Source organism: Bubalus bubalis, chromosome 6 (assembly GCF_019923935.1).
Source record: "Bubalus bubalis isolate 160015118507 breed Murrah chromosome 6, NDDB_SH_1, whole genome shotgun sequence".
NCBI lineage: Eukaryota > Metazoa > Chordata > Mammalia > Artiodactyla > Bovidae > Bubalus > Bubalus bubalis.
The window spans coordinates 30,630,831-30,651,429 of record NC_059162.1 but is presented as its reverse complement, the minus strand read 5'-3'; the positions used below and the strand labels follow the sequence as shown (position 1 = coordinate 30,651,429).

The following is a 20,599-nucleotide window of genomic DNA, read 5'->3' as shown; positions in this document are numbered from 1 at the left end:
CAATTGTGCGGTAGTTTGAGCATTCTTTGGCATTGCCTTTCCAATTAATTCCTACAACAACTGTTGAGAGGAGACGTTATAGTTTGTTCTGCAAATAAATAATCTGAGATTGAGAAGTGGAGTTTGTGGGGTCAGGCTTTGTGCCCTCCCCTCATCTCCTTTGCCTCTGTTCACAGCAAAGTTTTCAGTAAGAATTCAATGCTAGTAGAAGACACTGCAGAATCTATGGTCAAGTACAGCTTATGAGCAGTAATTGTTTTTTATGTTCATAAATGCAGAGAAGGAAGGCATTTCGTGTCACTGGAATGGCCAGGACTTAGATCAGCAATGCTTCAGAGTTGTTAGAGTGGCGGCAGCATTCGGGGTAGGTGGTAGACAGATGAATTAGGAAGACAGTGGGAAGCTCTGGCTCAGTGTTGAATTTATAAGGGTCTGAACTACACAATGACAGTGTGAAGAGGTAGATAAGAGGTTCCCAGGAAACTTCTCAAAGGCTCATGAAGCAACAGTATGGTGAGTTCAGAATACAGACTCAGGAGGCAGACTACCTAGTTTTCAACAAAGTACCTTAAGGTTGCTAGGAGAATAAAATTAGGGTTGTGAAGCACTTGGAACAGAGGCTTGTATACAGCAAGTGCTCAATAAGTATTTTTAAAACATGAATAAATAGGAAATTAAGGAATAATTTCATTTACAACAGCATCCAAAAGAATCTCAGTCATGTCCAACTCTTTGCAACCCCATAGGCTGTAGCCCGCCAGGCTCCTCTCTCCATGGAATTCTCCAGGCAAGAGTACTGGAGTGGGTTGCCAGTCTTTTCTCCAGGGGATCTTCTCGACCCAAGAATCAAACCCTGGCTTCCTGCATTGCAGGCAGATTCTTTACCATCGGAGTCCTCAGGGAAGCCCCAAAACACCTAGGGAGTTGCCTAAACTCTTTGCAACCTCTTTAGTTAAAACACTTAGGGATAGATTTAACTAAGGAGGTTGTAAACAGTTTAGGCAACTCTACTGTTGGAAGAAACATCGCCCTATTTCAGATACCATCTGCAAGGTTGGGAGTCTCCAGGGCCGCCCTGACTTCAGACCATCTGGCCACAAATTCAAGTATTCTCATAACCTTGCTTAGACTCAATAATTTGCTACAAAGATTGGCAGAACACACTGAAAGCTATTATATACACAGTCACATTGATTACAGAGAATGGATACATTGAATTGAGGCAGTAGTAGGGCAGCATCTGGGAGGGGTCCACACTGGAAGTTCTGGTTGTCCTCCCAGGTGGTCCTGAGTGGAGTTGTCTCCTCTCATATATGGCGTGTGAAGTGCTCTGAGAATATTGCCAGTCAGGAATGCTCAATGGTGTCCAGTGCTTGATGAGGCTTCTTTACTTGGGGAGAATTATTGTCCATGTGATTGAACTAAAATCTCTATCCACCTGCTTCCCTGAAGTTTGGGCTGTTATCTTGTGACACTCAGTCCTAACCTTCCAGTCACATTGTTGGCTTTTCTAACGTTGTCAGCTGTACCCTGAGTCATTTCATTAGCCTGACCTATGAAGGGGCCCACCCTGAGACACTTATTAGCATAAAACTATTAAAGTTGGTCTGAGGGACTCCACTATGAATTATACTCCTGTCTCTTGGGAAATTGCAGGGGTGTGGAGGTCATCTCCCTGGAGCTGGGGCAGAGGCCAGACCTCCCTTTCGATGAGGTCAGATTCCTTACTACACAAAAGTGAAAGACTTGCACGCTAAAAACTATTAAATATTGCTGAAAGATACTAAAGAATACCTAAATAAAGTGGAAAGACATCCATGTTCGTGTATTGGAAGACAATATTGTTAAGATGGCAATACTACCCAGCTTGCTCTACAGATTCAATGCAATTCTGATTAAAATCCCAATAGCCCTTTTTGCAAACGTGGAAAATACATATGGAATTGCACAGGACCCTGAATATTTAAAATATTTAAGAAGAACAAAGTTAGCGGACTCACATTTCCTTATTATAAAACTTATTACAAAGCTACAGAGATCAAAACATTGTGGTATTGGCATAAGGATAGATATATAGACAAGAGAATAGAATTAAAAGTCAGAAATAAACTTATAAATCTATGGCAAATTTATTTTTTTCTGACCATTCAATGGGAAAAGAAAAGTCTCTTCAACACGTGGTTCTGGGACAACTGAATATCTATATGCAAAAGAATGAAGGTGCACCCCTACCTTATGCCATATACAAAAATTAAAAATGGATTAACTGATAACCTAAATATAAGAACTAAATTATAAAACTCTTAGAAGAAAAATATGCATGGTAAATCTTAATGACCTTGCATCTGGCAATCAATTCTTAGATATACTACCAAAAGAAGAGTAAAGAAGAAAAAGATAAATTGGGTTTGATCAAAATTAGAAGTCTTTGTGCATCAAAGGGCATTATCAAGAAAGTGAAAAGACAACCTGTAGAATGGGAGAAAATATTTGCAAATTAGGGTCTAATGTCCAGAATACATAAATAACTTGTACAACTCAACAACAAAAAGACAACCCAATTAAAAAATGAGCAAAGGACTTGAATAGGTGTTTTCCAAAAAAGATGTGTTAGTGACCAACAAGCACATGACAAGATACTCAACATGGAGAAGTGTGGAGATTCCTTAAAAAACTGGAAATAGAACTGCCTTATGACCCAGCAATCCCACTGCTGGGCATACACACTGAGGAAACCAGAAGGGAAAGAGACACGTGTACCCCAGTGTTCATCACAGAGCTGTTTATAATAGCCAGGACATGGAAGCAACCTAGATGTCCATCAGCAGATGAATGGATAAGAAAGCTGTGGTACATATACACAATGGAATATTTCTCAGCCATTAAAAAGAATACATTTGAATCAGTTCTAATGAGGTAGATGAAACTGGAGCCTATTATACAGAGTGAAGTAAGCCAGAAAGAAAAACACCAATACAGTATACTAACGCATATATATGGACTTTAGAAAGATGGTAATCATAACCCTGTATACAAGACAGCAAAAGAGACACTGATGTATAGAACAGTCTTTTGGACTCTGTGGGAGAGGGAGAGGGTGGGATGATTTGGGAGAATGGCATTGAAACATGTATAATATCATATATGAAATGAGTCACCAGTCCAGGTTCGATGCACGATACTGGATGCTTGGGGCTGGTGCACTGGGACAACCCAGAGGGATGGTATGGGGAAGGAGGAGGGAGGAGGGTTCAGGATGGGGAACACATGTATACCTGTGGCGGATTCATGTTGATATATGGCAAAACCAATACAATATTGTAAAGTTAAAAAATAAAGAAAAAAAGATACTCAACAATATTAGTCATTAGAGAAATGTAAGTTGGAACTGCAAGATGCCACTCTGTACCCACTAGGATGGTTATAATAATAATTTTTTAAGGAAAATAAGTATTGGCAAGAATGTGGAGAGATCTGAAAATTTGTACATTGCTCATAGGGTTATAAAATGGTATAGCCACTGTGGAACAGTTTGGCAGTTCCTCAGAAGTTAAACATAATATTACCGCATGACCCAGCAATTCTACTTCTAAGTGTATACCCAAAGAATTGAAAGCAGGTATTCAAACACATTTTCTATGACCAGTGCATTCTCTTGGCAGAATTCAGTTAGCTTTTGCCCTGCTTCTTTTTGTTCTCCAAGGCCAAACTTGCCTGTTACTCCAGGTATCTCTTGACTTCCTACTTTTGCATCCACAAAAAAGTTCTTAATGAACCAGGTTACTACAACGGTGTGGTCAGTCACCCAGAGCCAGACATTCTGGAGAGCAAAGTCAAGTGGGCCTTAGGAAGCACTGCTGTTAATAAAGCTAGTGGATGCAATGGAATTCCCGTAGAACTGTTCAAAACCCTAGAGGATGATGTCATCAAGGTGTTGCATTCAATATGTCAGCAAATCTGGAAGACCTAGTAGTGGCTACAGGACTGAAAAAGGTCAATCCTCATCCCAGTTCCCAAGAAGGAAGTACTGAAGAATGTGCTAACGATCAGACAGTTGCATTCATCTCCCATGCTAGTACCTGGAGGAGGGCATGGCAACCCACTCCAGTGTTCTGGCCTGGAGAATCCCCATGAACAGAGGAGCCTGGCGGGCTACAGTCCATGGGGTCTCAGAGTCGGACACAACTGAGCATCTAAGCACAGCACCCATGCTAGTAAGGTCGTGCTTAAAATTTTTTGCATGCTAGGCTTCAGCATTATGCAAACCAAGAACTTCCTGATGTCCAAGCTGGGTTTAGAAAAGGAAGAGGAACCAGAGATCAAATTGCCAACATTTGCTGGATCATAGAGAAAGCTAAGGAATTCCAGAAAAACATCTACCTCTGTTTCATTGACTGCACTAAAGCCTTTGTGTGGATCATAATAAACTGTGAAAAACTCTTAAAGAGGTGGGAATACCAGACCATCTTACCTGTCTCCTGAGAAACCTGTGTATGGTGGTCAAGAAGCAATAGTTAGAACCCTGTATGGAACAACTGATTGGTTCAAGATTGAGAAAGGAGTACAACAGGGCTGTCTGCTGTCACCCTGTTTGTTTAACCTATACAGTGAGCACATCATGAGATATGCCAGGCTGGATGAGTTACAAGCTGGAATCAAGATACGTGGGAGAAACGTCAACAGCCTCAGATATGGGGATGATACCAGTCTAATGGCAGAAATTGAAGAGGCACTAAAGAAGCCTCTTAATAAATGTGAAGGAAGAGAGTGAAAGAGCAGGCTTAAAACTAAATATTAAAAAAACTAAGATCATGACATCCTGCCATGGAAAACTAGTACAGACAGCTTTAATGTGTATACTTCAGGTCCCACAAAACAACTTGTATCTTCTCATAGACAGTGAATATTTCATGAAGAGTAAGGCTTTGGAGTGGGAAGAAGTAAAGTCGCTCAGTTGTGTCCGACTCTTTGCAACCCCATGTACTGTAGCCTACCAGGCTTCTCCATCCATGGGATTCTCCAGGCAAGAATACTGGAGTGGGTTATCATTTCCTTCTCCAGGGGATCTTCCCAACCCTGGGATTGAACCTGGGTCTCCCGCATTGGAGGCAGACACTTTAACCTCTGAGCCACCAGGGAAGCCTTGATGGCTCTTTTTCTGCAGGCAATTCGCTGAACTCTTCTAGGCTTCAGTTTCCTCACCAGGTACATTGGAGATAATACCTACAAACCTAATTTGTTGTGAGAATCAAAAGAGAAAATAATAGGTGAAACTGGGAAAGTACTCTGAGAATGTTTTTTTTATCATGTTTTTATAAATTATCAGTTGTTGTTTAATTGCTAAATCATGTCTAACTCTTGCAACCCCATGGACTGTATAGCCCACCGGACTCCTCTGTCCTTGGGATTTTACAGGCAAGAATACTGGAATGGGTTGCTGTTTCCTTCTCCATTGTATCATCCTGACGCCAAAGGTCAAAACCATGTCTCCTGCATTGGCAGGCTTATTCTTTACCACTGAGCCACCAGGGAGGACCAAATTATCAGTAAAGGGTGCTTAAGTGAAACTGAAAGTCGCTTAGTAATATCCAACTCTTTGCAATCACATGGACTGTACAGTTCATGGAATTCTCTAGGCCAGAATACTGGAGTGGATAGCCTTTCCCTTCAGAGTATCTTCCCCACCCAGGGATCGAGCCCAGGTCTCCTGTATTGCATGTGGATTCTTTACCAGCTGAGCCACAAGGGAAGCTGAAAAGGGTGCTTAAGGGGGAAAGAAAATTCAGAAATAAAGAAGGTGGGAAGAGGAAACAGTTTGAGTGAACTGGAGAAAATGATAAAATAAATCAGGTGTAATTCTTACTGTTTTTCCAGATGTCATCCTTATTTTAAGACAGTATAAGATAGGAATTTCAGGGTTGACAGTCAGTTCAGTCACTCAGTTGTGTCTGACTCTTTGCAACCCCACGGACTGCAATATGCCAGGCTTCCCTGTCTAGCACTAACTCCCAGAGCTTGCTCAAACTCATGTCCATTAAGTCAGTGATGCCATCCAACCATCTCATCCTCTGTTGTCCCCTTCTCCTCTTGCCCTCAGTTTTTCCAAGCATCAGGGTCTTTTTCAGTGAGTCAGTTCTTCAAATCAGGTGGCCAGATTATTGGAGCTTCAGCTTCATCATCAGTCCTTCCAATGAATATTCAGAACTGATTTCCTTTAGGATGAACTGGTTTGACCTTGCAGTCCAAGGGACTCAGGAGTCTTCTCCAACACCACAGTTCAAAAGCATCAATTCTTTGGCACTCAGCTTTCTTTATGGTCTAAATCTCACATCCATACATGGACTACTGGACAAACCATAGCTTTGAATATACAGACCTTTGTTGGTAAAGTAATGTCTCTGTTTTTTAATATGCTGTCTAGGTTTGTCATAACTTTTCTTCCAAGGAGCAAGCATCTTTTAATTTCATGGCCGCAGTCACCATCTGCAGATGCTTGGAGATCTTGTACCTAACCTCCCACACTATGCAGATGTGGAAGCTGAAAGCAGAGACTGGAACAGTTTCCTCAAACCTCAGCTAAGGAATGGTTTGACCACGTGAATAGACAAACTTCCTGGACTTTACTGTCTGAAGCATGATCTTGAAGATAAAAGGTATTTCGGCACAAGTATCTTTACTGCACACCAACACAAGAGAAGACTCTATACATGGACATCACCAGATGGTCAACACCGAAATCAGATTGATTATATTCTTTGCAGCCAAAGATGGAGAAGCTGTATACAGTCAGCAAAAACAAGACCAGGAGCTGACTGTGGCTCATATCATGAACTCCTTATTGCCAAATTCAGACTTAAATTGAAGAAAGTAAGGAAAACCACTAGACCATTCAGGTATGACCTAAATCAAATCCCTTATGATTATACAGTAGAAGTGAGAAATAGACTTAAGGGCCTAGATCTGATAGATAGAATGCCTGATGAACTATGGAATGAGGTTCGTGACATTGAACAGGAGACAGGGATCAAGACCATCCCCGTGGAAAAGAAATGCAAAAAAGCAAAATGTTTGTCTGGGGAGGCCTTACAAATAGCTGTGAAAAGAAGAGAAGTGAAAAGCAAAGGAGAAAAGGAAGGATATAAGCATCTGAACTCAGAGTTCCAAAGAATAGCAAGAAGAGATAAGAAAGCCTTCTTCAGCGATCAATGCAAAGAAATAGAGGAAAACAACAGAATGGGAAAGACTAGAGATCTCTTCAAGAAAATTAGAGATACCAAGGGAACATTTCATGCAAAGATGGGCTCGATAAAGGACAGAAATGGTATGGACCTAACAGAAGCAGAAGATATTAAGAAGAGACGGCAAGAATACACAGAAGAACTGTACAAAAAAGATCTTCATGACTGAGATAATCACGACGGTGTGATCACTGACCTAGAGCCAGATATGGGCCTTAGAAAGCATCACTACGAACAAAGCTAGTTGAGGTGATGAAATTCCAGTTGAGCTATTTCAAATCCTGAAAGATGATGCTGTGAAAGTGCTGCACTCAATATGCCAGCAAATTTGGAAAACTCAGCAGTGGCCACAGGACTGGAAAAGGTCAGGTTTCATTCCAATCCCAAAGAAAGGCAATGCCAAAGAATGCTCAAACTATCTCACAACTGCACTCATCTCACACGCTAGTAAAATAATGCTCAAAATTCTCCAAGGCAGGCTTCAGCCATATGTGAACCGTGAACTTCCTGATGTTCAAGCTGGTTTTAGAAAAGGCAGAGGAACCAGAGATCAAATTGTCAACATCTGCCGGATCATGGAAAAAGCAAGAGAGTTCCAGAAAAGCATTTATTTCTGCTTTATTGACTATGCCAAAGCCTTTGACTGTATGGATCACAATAAACTGTGGAAAATTATGAAAGAGATGGGAATACCAGACCACCTGACCTGCCTCTTAAGAAATCTGTATGCAGGTCAGGAAGCAACAGTTAGAACTGGACATGGAACAACAGACTGGTTCCAAATAGGAAAAGGAGTACGTCAAGGCTGTATATTGTCACCCTGCTTATTTAACATATATGCAGAGTACATCATGAGAAACGCTGGACTGGAAGAAACACAAGCTGGAATCAAGATTGCGGGGAGAAATATCAATAACCTCACTTATGCAGATGACACCACCCTTATGGCAGAAAGTGAAGAGGAACTAAAAAGCCTCTTGATGAAAGTGAAAGTGGAGAGTGAAAAAGTTGGCTTAAAGCTCAACATTCAGAAAACGAAGATCACGGTATCCAGTCCCATCACTTCATGGGAAATAGATGGGGAAACAGTGTCAGACTTTATTTTTTTGGGTTCCAAAATCACTGCAGATGGTGACTGCAGCCATGAAATTAAAAGACGCTTACTCCTTGGAAGGAAAGTTATGACCAACCTAGATAGCTTATTCAAAAGCAGAGACATTACTTTGCCAACAAAAGTCCGTCTAGTCAAGGCTGTGGTTTTTCCTGTGGTCATGTATGGATGTGAGAGTTGGACTGTGAAAAAGGCTGAGCGACGAAGAATTGATGCTTTTGTACTGTGGTGTTGGAGAAGACTCTTGAGAGTCCCTTGGACTGCAAGGAGATCCAACCAGTCCATTCTGAAGGAGATCAGCCCTGGGATTTCTTTGGAAGGAATGATGCTGAAGCTGAAACTCCAGTACTTTGGCCACCTCATGCAAAGAGTTGACTCATTGGAAAAGACTCTGATGCTGGGAGGGATTGGGGGCAGGAGGAGAAGGGGATGACAGAGGATGAGATGGCTGGATGGCATCACTGACTCGATGGACGTGAGTCTGAGTGAACTCTGGGAGTGGGATGGACAGGGAGGCCTGGCGTGCTGCGATTCATGGGGTCGCAGAGGCGGACACGACTGAGCGACTGAACTGACTGAGAGGGGATACAGTGCCCTCTAGTGGCTTTTTATTTTATTGTACAAATCCCCATTCACATTTCTGCAGATAAGAATGGAGATGATGCAAGGTAAGGCAGAGGAACCAGAGATCAAATTGCCAACATCCACTGGATCATACAAAAAGCAAGAGATTTCCAGAAAAACATCTACTTTTGCTTTATTGACTACGCCAAAGCCTTTGACTGTTTGGATCACAACAAACTGGAAAATTCTTCAAGAGATGGTAATACCAGACCACCTGACCTGCCTCTTGAGAAATCTGTATGCAGGTCAAGAGGCAACAGTTAGAACTGGACATGTAACAGCACACTGGTTCCAAATCAAGACAGGAGTACATCAAGGCTGTATATTGTCTCCCTGCTTATTTAACTTATATGCAGAGTACATCATGCGAAATGCCAGGCTGGGTGAAGCACAAGCTGGAATCAAGATTGCTGGGAGAAATATCATTAACCTCAGATATTCAGATGACACCACCCTTATGGCAGAAAGTGAAGGAAAACTAAAGAGCCTCTTGATGAAAGCAAAAGGAGAGTGAAAAAGTTGGCTTAAAACTCAACATTCCAAATACTGAGATCATGGCATCTGGTCCCATCACTTCATGGCAAATAGATGGGGAAACAGTGGAAACAGTAATAGGCTTTCTTTTGGGGGGCTCCAAAATCAGTGCATATGGTGATTGCAGCCATGAAATTAAAGACTCTTGCTCCTTGGAAGAAAAGCTGTGACAAACCTAGACAGCATTTTAAAAAGCAGAGATACTACTTTACCAACAAAGGTCTGTATAGTCAAAGGTATGGTTTGTCCAGTAGTCATGTATGGATGTGAGATTTAGACCATAAAGAAAGCTGAGTGCTGAAGAATTGATGCTTTTGAACTGTGGTGTTGGAGAAGACTCTTGAGAGCCCCTTGGACTGCAAGGAGATCAAACCAGTTAATCCTAAAGGAAGTCAGTCCTGAATATTCATTGGAAGGACTGATGATGAAGCTTAAGCTCCAGTACTTTGGCCATCTGATTCAAAGAACTGACTCATTGGAAAAGCCCCTGATGCTAGGAAAGATTGAAGGCGGGAGGGGAAGGGGATGACAGAGGATAAGAGGGTTGGATGGCATCACCGACATGATGGACATGAGTTTGAGTAAGCTCTGGGAATTGGTGATGGACAGAGAGGCCTGACGTGCTGCAGTTCATGGGGTCACAAACAGTCGGACATGACTGAGCAAGTTAATTGAAGTGAACTGAAGCTGCCTTAGAGACGTCGCTTATAGTTATTTTCAAACTCAGAAAGATTTCAAGAAATTTTTTTCCGCTTTATTTATTTTTTAATTGAAAGATAATTGCTTTACAGAATGTTTTTGTTTTCTGTTAGACATCAACAAGAATCTGCCATAGGTACACCCGTGTCCCCTCCCTCTCAAACCTCCCTCCCATCTCCCTGCCCATCCCACCCTTCTATATTGTCACAGGGCCCCATTTTGATTCCCTACATCATACAGCAAATTTCCATTGGCTACCTATTTTATATATGGTAATGTAAGTTTCCATGTTACTCTCTCCATCACATCTCACCCTCTCTCTTCTCCACTCCTCCTGTGTCCATAGGTCTCAAGCAAGTTTTTTTTTTTTAATATATAATTTTATTTGTATTTTATTTTTGGCTTGCTGGGTCTTCGTTGCTGCACAGGCTTTTCTTCAGTTGCAGTGAGCATGAGCTGCTCTCTAGTTGCAGTGCGCAGGCTTCGCACCACAGCGGCTTCTCTTGTTGTGGAACACAGGCTCTAGGCGTGTGGGCTTCAGCAGTTGCGGCACCAGTGCTCAGCAGTTGCGGCTCCTGGGCTCCTAGAGCACAGGCTCAATAGTTGTGGAGCATGGGCTTAGTTGCTCTGAGGCATGTGGGATCTTCCTGGACCAGGGATCCAACCCGTGTAGCCATCAGGGAAGCCCTCAAGCAAGGTTTTTGTTTTTTGGGTTTTTTTGCACTGCGTTTTTGTTGCTGCACACAGGCTAGTTGTAATGAGCAGAGGCTGCTCTCTAGTTGCAGTGCGCAGGCTTCTCACTGCAGCAGCTTCTCTTGGTGTGGAGCAGCTACAGTGTGGGCTCAGAAGTTGCAGGGCTCAGGCTTAATTGCCCTGAGGCCTGTGGGATCTTCCCAAACCAGGGATCGAACCCGTGTCCCCTGCATTGGCAGGTAGATTCTTAACCACTGGACCATCAGGGAAGTCCAAGCAAGTTTTAATTTGAGAAATTAGAGGCTAGGGTGAGAAATACCATTAAAGGAAAGGGGTAGAGGATTTAAGTGCAAAATCAGAAATGGTGGCTCAAATGGTAAAGAATCTGACTGCAATGCAGATTCTATCCCTGGGAAGATCCCCTGGAGAAGAGAATGGCCACCCATTCCAATATTCTTGTCTGGAGAATTCCATGGACAGAGGAGCCTGGCGGGTTACAGTCTGTGGGGTCGCAGAGAGTCAGACACGACTGAGTAACTAATACCTAATGGTGAATACATTGCTCAAATATTTTATCTGGAAAATAAGAAAAATAAATTTGTGTTGTGTTTTCACTGACAAACTCAGTGAAATAAAAAAGGTTCATTTATTGTTTTATTGACATATCATCCTTATAACATAAAACCCATCATTTTAAAGAATACATTTAAGTGATTTTTAGTGTATTCACCACGTTGTGCAATCATTACCACTATCTAATTGCAGAATATTTTCATCTCTCCCCACATCCCCACAACCCCCAAACAAATTAGCAGTTAATTCCAATTCCCCCCTTCTCTGGGTTTCAAAGGTGACTCAGTGGTAAAGAATCCACCTGCCAATGCAGGAGATGCAGGCAAGAGAGGCAGATTCAATCCCTGGGTTGGGAAGATCTCCTGGAGGAGGAAATGGCAACCCACTCCAGTATTCTTGCTTGGAAAAATCCCATGGACAGAGGAGCCTAGTGGGCTACAGTCCATGGGATCGCAAAGAGTTGGACACGACTGAGCAGCTGAGCACGCACTCACCCCTTCTCCCATCCCCTGGCAACTGCTAATGTACTTTCTGTCTATGTATTTGTCTGTTGTGGATATTTGATATAAGTGGAATCATACAGTATGTGAGCTTTTGTGTCTGGCTTCTTTCACTCAGCATGTTCAGTTTTCACCCATGTTATGCATGTATCAATGTTTAATTTCTTTTTCTACCAAAATACTATTCTGTTGTGTAGCTATATCACATTGTAATTATTTGTTTATCCGTCCATTGGTATTTACGTCGTTTACACATTTTGACTATTATGTATCGACTTAAAAAATATTCACATCCAAAAAGCTGAGAGTTGTGTTTTATTTACTGGAAATGTTTTGAACTTTAAGCCTGGGAGACAGGATCTCAAGTAACCCTGAGAGAACTGCTTCCTGGAGGTGGAGGGAGGAACCAGGTTATATAGAAGTTTTGCAACAAAAGACAGGTAGTCTGACTGTCAGAGGTTTTTTTTATAGATAGAGAAAACCAAATATCCCAAGTTAAAAATTTAGCACTTTTGTGTGTAGGGAAAGATGCAAGAATCTGGGCTCACTGAAACCTTTCCTTTGGTAGGCACCTCAGCCATCTGGGGCCAGCTTCCTGTTTTCATAGACTGAGCTTCTTTTCCTCAGGGCAGATTTTTTTCCTCTCTTTTATTTTTTCTTTGTGGTAAAATACACAAAACATAAAATTTACCTTCATAACTGTTTAAGATATATAGTTCATTAATGTTAACTATACTCACATCGTGGTGCAGCCAATTTCCAAAACTCCAGCTTGCAAAACTGAAATGATGCCTGTTAAGCAACCCCCATTCTCCTCTCCCCTCGGCCACCAATCTACTTTTCTGTCTCTATGAATTTGATGATTCTAGGTTATCTCATATTAATGGGATTATGTAGTATTCGTCTTTTTGTGATTGACTTACTTCACTTAGCATAAGGTCCTCAAAGTTCATCTGTGATGTAGCATGTGTCAACATTTCCTTTCTTTTTAAGGTTGAATAATATTCCATTGTAGGACTTCTCTAGTGGTCCAGTGTTTAAGACTCCACGCTTCCACTGCAGGGGGTACAGGTTCCATCCCTAGTCAATCCACAGCTGCACAGTGTGGCAAAATAATAATAATAACAACAAAATAATAGTATTCTGTTGTGTATATATACCACATTTTATTTATTCATTTCCTTGTCGATGAACTCTTGGGTTGCCTCTACCATTTGGCTTTATGAATAACACTACTATGACTGATGCTGGGAGGGATTGGGGTCAGGAGGAGAAGGGGACGACAGAGGATGAGGTGGCTGGATGGTATCACTGACTCGATGGACGTAAGTTTGAGTGAACTCCGGGAGTTGGTGATGGACACGGAGGCCTGGCGTGCTGTGATTCATGGGGTCGCAAAGAGTTGGACATGACTGAGCGCCTGAACTGAACTATGAACATGAGTGTACAAAGATTTCTTCAAGACGCTCTTTTCCATTCTTTAAATGTACGGTTAGAAATGGAGTAGCTGCATCATATATAAATCTGTTTTTAATTGCTTGAGAAACTGCCACACTGTTTTCCATAGCGGCTGTACTATTTTACATTCCCATCAACAGTGCACAGGGGCTCCAATTTTTCCATGTATTCTAACATTTGTTTTATTTATGTATGTACTTTGGGTGTGCTGAGTCTTCATTGCAGTGCTCTGGTTTTCTCTGGTTGTGGCACACAGGAGCTTCTCTTCGTGGAGCGTGGGCTCCAGAGCGCACGGGCTCAGTAGGTGCAGTGTGCGGTCTCAAGTTGTGGCTCACGGGCTGTAGAGCGCACGGATTCTCTGAGGTGTGTGGGCTCAGTTGCCCTGTGGCATGTGGGATTCTAGTTTCCCAACCAGGGATCAAACACGTGTCCTCTGCATTCAAAGGCAGATTCTCAACCACTGGACCGTCAGGGACGTCCTCTCAAATGCTTGCTATTTTCTGTTCTGTTTTCTTTTTTATAATAACCATTCAGTTGGTGTGAGTTAGTATCTCACTGTGGTTACGATTTCCATTTCTCTAATGACTAATTATATTGAACATCTTTTTATGTGTTTGTTATCTATTTATTATACGTATCCTTGGAGAAATGCATTATGAATCCTTTGCCCATTTTTGAACTGGATTGTCTTTTTGTTGTTGAGTTGGATGAATTCTTTATATATTCTGGATGCAAATTCTTTTTATCAAGATACATGATTTGCCAAAGGATTTATTTTAAATTGTCTTCTATTGAGATATACTTTACATAAAGTGAAATATACAGATCTTAAGGGAGCAGCTGAATGAAGTTTGACAAATTCATACATCCCTGTAACTCTCATCCAGGGCAAGTTAAAGGACAGTTTTGTCACTCCAGGTAATTCCCTTGGGACCCTTTCTGGTCAGGACCCCCATTCCTCTCTACCCAATGCAATGACTTTCTTTATTTCTGTCAATAGTAATTAGTCTTGTATGTTTTTGAAATTTATAGAACAAGTTGTAGGGACTTCCAAGAATCCACATGCTGCAACTAAGACTCGGTGCAGCCAAATAAATTTAAAAACAAAACACCCAATTGTGTAACATGGACTGCTTGTGTCTGGCTTCTTTTACTCAGCGTTACATCTGTGAGATTCATCTGTTATTATTGCATGTATTCAGTTAATACTTTTTATTGCTGAGTTTTAAATTTTGATGTAGTCAAATTTATTTACTCTTTTCTTATGTGGGGGAGGGCTATTGTTGTTTTTTACAGATAGTGCTTTTTGTGTCCTATATGAAAAATGTTTTCTGACCTCCTATTTCTCTACCCCCAAGTTACAAATATATTTTACTGTATCTTCTTCTGACAGATTTATAATTTTAGTTTTCACATTTAGGCCTGTGATGCATATCAAATTAATAATTTTTGTTTAACATGCAGTGAAGTTGAGGGGTAGTTGATGTTCATTTTTTTCTCCCACAGTTACCCAGTTGTTCCAGCACTGTTTATCGGGAAACTTTTTCTTCCTTCATTGAATTGCTTTGGTTGTTTTGTTAAAATTACTATAGGGTACGGTCTATTTTTGGACTCTCTGTTCTGTATTACTATTTGTTCATTCTATTGCCATGGCTACCTTGTCTTTCAATATTATAGCTTTTTATTTAGTAAGTCTTGAAATGAGGTAAAGTTTGCCCTAGAGCTTTGCCCTTCTTTTTCAATATTGTTTTAGTTATTCTGAGTCCTATCCACTTCCATGTATATTTTAAAATAAGTAGTTGATTTCAACCAAAAAAGCCCTCATGGGGTTTTTATTGGAATTGCCTTGAATCTATAAAAGATATGATGAGAATTGTCATCTTAACAGTATTAAGTCTTCTAATACATGAACATGGTATATCTCTTCATCTGTTTAGGTCATTTTTAGTCTTTCAGCAAATGTCTTGTTTTTAAATAGAAATTTTGCACAATTTCATTAGAATTATTCTAGATATTTTTGGTTATTTTAAAATAGCATTATTTTAATTTTTGAGTTGTTCATTGCTAGTAGAAATAAAATTTATTTTGCATATTAAATTTGTATCCTGTAACCTTCCCAAATTCACTTATATTTCATCATTAAGTTTGATGTCAGTTATAAGATTTCATATACAACCTTATTAGATAAATGAATTTCCTTTCAATTTTTAGTTTATGAAGCATTTTAATCATGAACAGGTGTTAAATTTTATGAAATGCATTCTGGATGTTTACTGAGACAATTACATGCTTTTTCTCCTTGGTAAATCACCCTATTTCTTTTTTTAAAACGTCTTTTATTATGGAAAGTTTCAAATGCATATGAAGCGAATAGAGTAAACTCCTAGGCCGCCATACCTAGCTTTCCGTATCATGTGTACCTTCATTAACCTCCACACTTAAACACCCTTTCAGGTGCTTTCCCTTGGATCTCCTCTGTCTGTCACTTTCTAATTATTTTCATTCCCCATTTTCTCCCTCTTTCACTCTCCCTCCCACCTTGTCTTTCTCCTTCTGCCTCTTTCCTTCCTTTTTCCTCCCCTCCCATCTTTATCTTCCTCTTCTCCTCCCCTTCTCTCTTTCTCGCATCCTCCGCATCTTCCTCTTCTTCTAGTAAAGTTGACAAACTCCTCATGTTACTTAATTAAGATACATGAACTCACATAAAACTCTTTTCTTGTATTCCCTTTTGTAGACTTCAAATCAGCAAAGTTTTCTGTATGCAACGTAATCTATTAGAATCCTACCAGAATTTTATCAAGCACTGAAATATTATACATTAGTCATGATTATCAATTCCATCAGTGTAGTCTAAAATACGGAAGTGCATTAACTGGAACTTAGTTAATTGCACAGCCTTCTTTCTTTCCTAAGACATGTTAGAGCCCTGTGTCATCTTTCTATTTTGGTAAATAATCTGAAAATGAACTGCATATGGCTGTGCTTAAAAAGTTGTGATATATTATGGAAAAATAGAAGTTACACAGAACCAAAAGACAACCTTTAAGTGTCTTATGTTTTTTGACTTGGGGCCCATGCAAGTTAAGTGAAAAATTTGAAATTTATATGGGGATTTTTGTTGTTTTTGTTGCAGGTTTTACTCTGAAGAGGATAGAATGAAAAACGAGATCAGAAATCAGCTTGTTATGAAGCACATGAGAAAAAAGCAAAAATAAGGTAATTTGGATGTTATATGAGAGAATATCTTCAGGCCTATGCTTATTTTTCAAAATTAAAAAAAATTAATAGCAAAATATAGCTGGAAGAAACAGGATAATAAGGGGTAATAAATTAATTCCCGTCTTACTTTAAGAGGAATAACTTTTACTAATAGAAGTCATGTAGAATAGCCAATGAAATTAAATGTGTGAAATCAAATGAAGTGAAGCTTAATATTTTCATTATCTGGGTACTCTTAGTGGTGTTTATCTCATCAAAAGTGTTGATCTGAAGGTACTGTCACATTGTATTAGTAAGAAATTGGAAAATCATCTTTTATCAGGTAGCTTCATTTTTTATATGAAAGATCTAAAAATAGTTCTAAACATACTTGTGCTATTCCAGCCCTTAACATTGTGTGGGAAAACTTAGAGCAGTTAAATTTTGTTTTTCTGGGAGAAGATTGCATTAGCTTATCACCAAATTCCTCCAAACATTTATTTGCAGGTGCTGGTAATACATACCATTTCAAACAATATTTCCACAACAATCATCGATCACATAAACATGTACTTCCATAGCCAGATTCCAGATCCAATAAAAGCACTTGCATTTGTCCTTCTTTCTCCTCTACCCCCAAATGGGAAATAAACAACACTTCAAACTAGGGAGCTACGGGAGACAAGGTGGAGTTGGGCTGAGGGCAGGAGCTGCTGGGCACAGTGATCACATTTCTTCTCCTCCTCTCCCTTTCTCCCCTATCCATTTTAAATTGAGGTAATACAGGTAGAATTATACATATAGATCTTATGCGATCAGTTTAATGAGTGTTGACAATCTTATATTCCTTTCTAACCACCACATGAAAAAAAGGTGAGGAACATTCTGGCACCCCAGCAGGTTTCTTCATGCCCTTTCCAGTCTGTTCTCTTTCTTTCCAAGGAAACACATTCCTGATTTCTCTCTCCACAGACTTGTTGAGGCTGGTCCTGGGCCTCATATATATGGAGTCATACAGTAATGCACTATTTCATGCCTGGCTTCTTTCACTCAGCATGTTTCTAAGATTTATCCACGCCATTGCTGTGTTCAGTAGTATGTTACTTTTAGTTGCTGAGTAGTATTTCATTATATAAATATATTAATACCACATTTTTTTCAACATTTTTTTTAACAGTTTTAGGTTTACAGTAAAACTGAGAGGAAGGTAAATAGATTTTCCATATACACATGCATAGCCTTCCCCACTGTCAACATTACTCACCAAAACACTAAATTTTTCCAAAAATGACCCTACCTTGATGTGTCATAATCTCCCAAAGTTGATAGTTTACCTAAGGGTTTATTCCTGGTGTTGTATGTTCTACAGTTTTCAACAAATATATCCATGTATCCATCTTTATATAATATCATACACAATGTTTTCACTGCCCTAAAAATCCTTTGTCTTCTGTCTTTTCATTTCTCCAACACCCCCAACCCTTTCATATTTCTGACAACCATTGGTCTTTTCACTGTCTCTTTAGTTTTCTTTTCCATGATGTCATATAGTTGGAATCATATAGTATGTAGCCTTATCAGATTGGCTTCTTTTAGTAATATGTATTTAAGATTCTCCCATGTCTTTTCCGGAGAAGGCAATGGCACCTCACTCCAGTACTCTTGTCTGGAAAATCCCATGGATGGAGGAGCCTGGTGGGCTGCAGTCCATGGGGTCGCTAAGAGTCAGACACGACTGAGCGACTTCACTTTCACTTTTCACTTTGATGCATTGGAGAAGGAAATGGCAACCCACTCCAGTGTTCTTGCCTGGAGAATCCCAGGGACAGGGGAGCTGCCGTCTATGGCTTGATAGTTCATTTCATATTAATGCTGAATATTATCTCATTTTCTGGGTTATGTTTATGTATCTGTTCATCTACTGTAGAGCACCTTGGTTGCTTCCAATTTTTAGCCATTATGAATAAAGCTGCTCTGAACCTCTTTGGGCAGGTTTTTAAGTGGATATAAGTTTTCAACTCTTTTGGATAAATACCAAGGAGCACAATTGCTTGATTGTTTGCTAAGAGTATATTTAGTTTTGTAAGGAACCACCAAACTGTCTTCCAAAGTGGCTGTAGCATTTTGCATTCCCACCAGTGATGAATAACAGTTCCTGTTGCTCCACATTCTCCCCAGCATTTGGGGTTGTCATGTTCTAGATTTTGACCTAATTAGGTGTGTGGTAATACCTTACTACTGTTTTAATTTGCATTTCCCTGATGATATATGATGTGGAACATCTTTTCATGTGCTCACTTGCCATTTGTATGTTGTCTTTGGCCCATTTTAAAATTCAGATTTTCTTATTATTCAGTTTTCAAAGTTCTTTGTCTATCTTAGATAATAGTCCTTTGTTAGCTGTGTCTTTTGCAAATGTTTTCTCCCAGTCTGTGGCTTCTTTTCTGATTCTCTTTATAACTTTGTTTCACAAAGCCAAGTTTTTAATTTTCATGAAATAAAGTTTATCAATTATTTCCTTCATGTTTTACACCACATTTTTAAAAAGTACTTGTTGATTTAATTATCTGGCTGCTCTGTGCCTTCACTGCTGCGTGTGGGCGCTTTCTTGTTGCGTGAATGTGGGCACTCTGGTGGTGGTGCCCGGCTCCTCACTGCCCTGGCTTCTCTGTGGCAGAGCGCGAGCTCTAGGTGCGTGGGTTTTAGTAGTTGAGGTTTGAGGGCTCTAGACCGCAGGCTCAGTAGTTGTGGTGCTTGGGTTTAGTTGCCCCACGGCATCCCAGAGCAGGGATTGAACCCATGTTCCGTGCATTTAGCAGATTCTTAACCACTGAACCTCCCGAGAAGTCCTGCACCACCACTTTTTAAACCCATCCTTCTCTGTGGTGGCTCCGAGGTTAAAGCGTCTGCGTGCAACGCAGGAGATCCAGGTTCGATCCCTGGGTTGGGAAGCTCCTCTGGAGAAGGAAATGGCAACCCATTCCAGTATTCTTGCCTGGAGAGTCCCATGGAGTGAGGAGCCTAGTAGGCTATCGTCCATGGGGTCGCAAAGAGTTGGACACAACTGAGCAACTTCACTTTCACTTTCTGTGTTTGTGCTTTTAGTTCATTTCTCATTTGAGACCTCTATAACAAACACTGCTGTGACTGTTTGTGTAGTTCTCTTTGGTAGATACCTAAAAGTATAATTATTAAGTCATAGGGTAAAGGTATGTTTGAGTTCATTGGAAACTACTAAGTCCTCCAAAGTGGTTGTACTGGTTTACCAGCAATGTATGACAGGTCAACTTGTTTCATATTCTTGCTAACATTTAACATTGTTAGAGTTTTTTTTTTTTTGTTTTTTTTTTTGACTGTGGCCATTCTGATGTGTAGGAAATGGTGCCTAATTGTGGCATTTTAAATTATATTTTCTTAGTGACTCATGAGGTTTAGTACCTTTTTGTGTGCTTGACATCATATGTATTCTTCTTTTAAACTGAAATATACTTGATGTACTGTATTATATTAGTTTCAAGTATATAATATAGTGATTCAATATTTTTATAGGTTATACTCCATTTAAGGTTATTATAAAATATTGCCTATGTTCCCTGTGCTGTACAGTATATCCTTGTAGATTATTTATTTTGTACATGGTAGCTGTACCTCTTAATTACTTACTCCTATCACTCCCCTACCTCCTTCCCTCTCCCCAGTGGCAAGCAATAGTTTGATCTCTGTATCTGTGACTCTGTTTCTCCTTTGTTGTATTTATTCATTTGTTTTATTTTTTAGATTTCTCATGTAAATGATAACATCCAATATTTGTCTTTATCTACCTGACTTATTTCACTTAGTGTAATATCCTGTATATCCATCCATGTTGCCTCAAATGGCAAGATTTCCTTTTTTTGTTTGGCTGAGTAATATTCTATTGTATGTATACACATACACACACACATATGTATATATGTTGTTGTTTAGTCACC

At 40.0% G+C, this 20,599-nt stretch overlaps 1 long non-coding RNA gene across 1 annotated transcript in view; it reads left to right on the top strand.

Moving 5' to 3' along the window:
• Window positions 1-20,599, top strand: part of LOC102405806 — a 68,164-nt gene that overhangs the window by 2,259 nt on the left and 45,306 nt on the right. The window contains exon 2 of the long non-coding RNA XR_006551743.1: window positions 16,564-16,646. This is a non-coding gene — a long non-coding RNA (uncharacterized LOC102405806). The remainder of the gene's footprint in view (window positions 1-16,563; window positions 16,647-20,599) is intronic.